A 5346-nucleotide genomic window follows, 5' to 3' on the forward strand; every position below is an offset into this window, starting at 1 on the left:
GGTAGTGCAATCCTTTAATCTCAGTAGTTGGGGGGCAGAGGTAGGTGGACTTCTGTGAATTAGAGACCAGCCTCATCTATGGAGCAAGTTCCGGGACAGCGAGGGCTGTTAAACAGAGAAACCCACATGCCACTCTTCCTGAGTGTTCTACAAGATCTATGGCCCAGGTGTGCTCAGGGGACTTCCTTCTGGAGAGCTCGGCAGGGCCTGCACTGAGGTGTTCAGCTGAGGAATTCGTCTGCAGAGACTCTTATCTAGGTTTACATATTTACATTTTTTTTCTTCCCATTTTACTAAAAAGCGATCTTCTTAGGCCAAGAAAGCTGAACTGTGAAGATTACAAATGACAGGGCGCTTGAAATGATCCCAAGGCTCCTGACAAAAATCTCACTTAACAGTCAAGGTGGTTATTCCAGTGGAAGCAACACCTCAGGCCCTGGAATTCACTTACACAACCGCTCCCTGGGAGCTATTTGCATATTGCTTGCCTGCTTGTTGTTGGGGGTAGAGAAATTTTGATCCTTGCTGGGGGTTCCGGATGAGGCTGGGGCCGAGGGGCGTGGCCCGAGGAGAAGCTTGAGTCAGGGTTGTGGAGGAGGGTGAGAAATGCTCTAGGGTTGGTCCGCTGCAGCGCCTCCCCTGCCCGGGACCGCCCTTGCTCTAAGGATACAACAGGTCAGAGGTGGTGCCAGAGACTAGGGCCAGTTGATCCCTAGTGCCCCTTGAGTGAGGGAGTGTGGAGCCAGGCGCTGCTCCTTCATGTCTGAGGACTCCGGTGGCTTGTCCAACAGCAACGAGGACGAGCCGCCGGATGAGATAGGTGACAACCGGCCCGGGTCCATCAAAGGGGACGACGAAGAGCTGCAGGAGGTGATAGGTGAGATCCTGCCAGCGTCCATCAACGGGAACAACGAAGAGCAGCATTTGTTAGGAGGTAAGATCCGCGGGGCTATGTGCAGGCACTCTGGGCACGAGGGTGCAAGCACAGGGCATGCACCTGGGGTGGGGCTCCTTCCGGGAAAGACTTACCTGAGACAGAAGTGTCCTGGGCAGAAAGGCTTGTGGATGGGCGTCAGGCCTTGTTAAGGTGGTTGTGGGGTTCGTGGGCAGAGCAGTGTGTCCCTGGGATTGTGGACCATGGGCACTTCAGTCCATTCCTGTATCCACACAGCGCACCGCAACGACTCTAGAGAAACTTTAATGGAGCGTCAGCTAACCATCAGTTTTCCTTTACGTACAGTAGCGTCATTTAATTTCTTTTCTCAAGTTTGTTTCTTCAAGGTGGATCCTGGGGTGTTGATTGCCTTGGCGGGTTATTTAGTCTAGGGGTTGTAACCCACCCTGCAGTTCAGTTATTCCAGGGTCCCGGAGAGGCACTATCTGTAAGATATGAGCTGAGAGAGAGGAAGGAGGCCATGCTAGGTTTGTCACAGCGTCCTTTTATTAGAGATGGGGTACAGCTTATATAGGGTAAGGAGTTGGGGGTTGGGCACAGGGGCCTGGGCTCTTGCCACGTGGTTCACATTGGTCACGTGGTTCTCGTTGGTCACGTAGGCCAGGAAGTCACAACTAGGAGATGACACACCTACTTCTCTAGATAGTTTGGAATGTGGGGTGGGTTCCGCTAACAGATAACTCTCCATTAACAGCCAACTTGGGTGTGGGGTAGGCTCTGTCAATAGAAAGATTCCTAACACAATTAGGGGTGTGGGGTTCTCTGCAGACTCCCCAGGGTGATGGTTCCTGCAATGATTTTAGGAGGAAATTGCCTCCTGACAGATCCGTAGATTCCCCAGGGTGATGGTTCCTGCAATGATTTTAGGAGGAAATTGCCTCCTGACAGATCCGTAGATTCCCCAGGGTGATGGTTCCTGCAATGATTTTAGGAGGAAATTGGCTCCTGACACTGGGGCCTGTGATTAATTCTATAAGCTACATGACCAAAGAACTCTGGCCTACCTTGGGTGCAGGGACAAAATTTACTTGATCATCAGCCTGTTTTTCCAGAGGCAGAATTCATGGGTCAATAGTGCATTAAACTTCCTTCTTAGTTTCCTTCCTTGGCAAATCTCACCTCTAACAAAGGGGAAGGTGACTTCAGCCTATTTTTGCCCTTTTTCCCCTCTTATTGGAACACTTGGCCAAATAACCAAAACTGTTTTCCTAGCCATCTTTATTGTCCTAACCGAAAAGGTCCAATTAAATCATTGATGTAAGTAATCATCATAGCGTTCATAAAATCAAATCATCAGTGATCTCATAAAGATCATCAAGTCAACTGATCAGTGAGAAGCGGAATTTAATGCCACCAAGGCCAGATACACGGAACACGGCCACAGGAAGCAGGAGGAAGCACTGCAGAAGCAGGCATTCTGGAGACAGTTGTCAGTCCCCTCGCCCCCCTGGGGAGGGGGCTTTGCTGAACAGCCCTTCTGGCTTTGTATAGCAAAGTAGGTGTCTGGATTTCTACTGGACTGGTTGGGGGAACCTGGGCATGCTCATGCATGTCGCTGCCATCCAGTGCCTCTAAAGTGCCCCTGCTCACACCTCCCCACTACCTTCTTTTCTGGGCTCCCACAGTAGACCCCCCAACCTGCATGTGCTTTCTTATCCCTAACCTCCAGGCTGTCAGTAATTCTCCCCTTTCCCTAGGACACAGATGTACTCCTTCAGGTCTTGAAGGATTCTGTGGCACCAGGGAACAATCTCTGTCCTACTTTACCTAGTGCTGCATCCCAGGATTTTCAGTAGGTCGGGGATGGGAGACTGATCCCACCTCTAAATCCATCTACAGTTTCAGGTTATGGTAAATGACGGGAAAAGGACATTGGAGATTGCTGTTTTAAAACCGTATCCTCTCATTTTGGAAAGTTTCCATTTCATTCTTTAAATCTCTTTCCCTTTAACTTAAAACTTTTAAAATCCATTTTACGTGTATGTGTGTTTTGCCTGCTTGTCCGTGCACCACATGCATGCTTGCAGCCCACAGATATCAGAAGAAGGTGTTGAATCCCCTGGACCTGGACTTAGGCAATTGTGAGCCACTGTGTGGGTGCTGGAAATGAACCGAGTCTTCTCTCTACAAGGGTAGCAAATGCTCTTCACTGCTGAGACATGACTATACCCCTACTTTAATATTTTTGTTTAGGAGTAGAATATTTCTTAAAAAATGGAGTTCACAATTATTGTTAGCTTAAAGGTCTAGTGGCAGCCTCAGGAGATCAGGAGATAAGTTCCTCTAGGTGGATAGGCCCCTGATGTGGTGGAAATACTGTTCTTGGAGGTGGGGGACAAACTGAAGAGGAAAGCCTTCTAACCAGGCCTCTCTTGAATCCCTGAGCCCTAGCCCGTGCCATCTAGTGTACACCTAAAGTGCCCCCACCTCTTACCCAGGATTCTCAAAAAGACTGAAGAACCCACCCTCTTTATGGTAGAGCAGCAGGTCTCAGTCTGCTTTGCTGTCCCCAGCTTTGAGTTGTGGCTAGGCCCTCAGGTACCACCAAGTCACTTATCCCTCAAAGTAGCCAAAGCACCTACTATTCTGGGAGAAATTACAAACGTAAAGATTTCCTTCCTTCTTTGGACTTATCTATGGTCTGAAAACTGTAGCCAAGTTGTCATGGCAATGGGCCGAAGTCCATAAAGCAACTGACTTAGGTGAAAGTTGGGGACCCAGCTCTCTCAAACTCTCTGCAGCCTCTCTGACGCTTTCACCTCCTCTGACTAATACCAAAAGGGAAAGCTCATGAACAATACTACTGTTTCTCAGCTAAACCAAGTACTTCTGAGGAATTAGGGGCTAGATACATTCCGTGTAGGCCTTAAGAGAGCCCATGACTAAGCAATAAAGATGGAGAACTTCCAAGATGGTAGCTTCTTTATTACCTTCCAGACCTGAGACCAAGCCTAGGGCTGCTTAAAACAAAGGCCTGGCAAGCTCTTTCTCCTGTCAATGGGGCCCCCTGCTGGTGAAAGACTGAACAGCTCATGGTCTGAGTAGGATCTGTATTTTGATTGACACATTAAAATGAACATGTTCATTGTTTCATTATGATGAATATATTAGGAATCACCTCAGCTGTTTTTAGAAACACCATGTTATTGTGAACTGTAATCATGCTACTGAGCCTTTTAACACCAGATCTGACACCACTTTATTATAAATATTGTCTACTTCCTCTCTACCTCCCCAAGAGATATTTGTACTTGATTGTGTATTTATCACTGTTCACAATAACCAGCACATGGAACCCACCTGTATCTATCAGTGAATAAATGAGGAAAATTGTGGTCCATCCTCCCAAATATAGTGCAGCAATGAGACGATGGGGCGATGCCTTTGGTGCTATCATTGATGGACCTGTGTGACAGATTGAGAGAAATTAGTCAGGCATTGAAAGCCTAACACCGCTCATCAGGCAGAACTAGCTAAAATAAGATGGGAGTTTATATTATTATTTTCTTGGTTTTGGAAAGATTTTTCTTTTTAAAGCATGATGCAAAACTAGAAATCACAAGAAAGCCTATACATTCAGAAGCATGCAAGAACAACATAGTCAAACATTATACAAAGAAGTTGTGAAAAGCTGGCAGGAAACTTGTTGAAAGGTGAGAAGAAGAAACAAGTTGTGGCAGTTGGAGTTTCTTTTCAAAGTAAGCTGGAAGGAGACTTTTCTGTGGCCCACTGCCTTTAAGCTTGCTTAAGCTTGCTGATTAGTATAGGAACAGGAACGTCTGAGTCAGAAGCCTTTGGGACATTTGCTGGTAAAGTGGTGTAAGAACTAGGCAAGTGGGAAGGGTGTGGTGAGCTAGATGAAGGTGGGGGCAGCCCTGGGCACCTGGAAGCTGCCAGAACGGCTGCAGGAGTGGACTAGGGCATGGTGGGCACAGGTGGTAGGCCAACCCAGGAAGTGTGTGGAAGGGAGCTATTGCTTTGGGTTCCTGCTAAGCCAGGCCCCTGCTGTGCGTTCATCCCTGTAAGTGCAGGCTGATGGAGTTGCATGATCTGGACTAAGTGAAAGCAGGCAGAGGCATGTCCGCCTGAGGAATGTGGATGTGGCAACTAACACACACCTGGGGAATTTGCCAGAAAATGACAGCACTGTAGAGCAGCTCTAGCAAACAGCTTGCTTCCTACAGGGAAAAGATGTATTATAGTGTTGTCGGGAATATTTAATTAAAAAATGAATGCAGAGAGCTGTGTTCAGTTGAAGAGTTTTGCTCATCTCTTTGGCTGTGACGAGCTAAAGCAGAGTGCTGAAAGAACGGTGGAGCAAGAGTTCACTGCTGTGTCCACCAGAAGCCTTCATACAGCTGCCCCACGACCTCCTGATAGACATTCTCAGC

General features: G+C 47.7%; 1 pseudogene; it reads left to right on the top strand.

Annotated features, from left to right (window-relative positions):
• The first annotated feature begins 759 nt into the window (after positions 1-759).
• Positions 760-5346, top strand: part of LOC101983335 — a 15497-nt pseudogene continuing 10910 nt past the window's right edge.

This window comes from Microtus ochrogaster, unplaced genomic scaffold, assembly GCF_000317375.1.
Source record: "Microtus ochrogaster isolate Prairie Vole_2 unplaced genomic scaffold, MicOch1.0 UNK142, whole genome shotgun sequence".
Taxonomy (NCBI): domain Eukaryota; kingdom Metazoa; phylum Chordata; class Mammalia; order Rodentia; family Cricetidae; genus Microtus; species Microtus ochrogaster.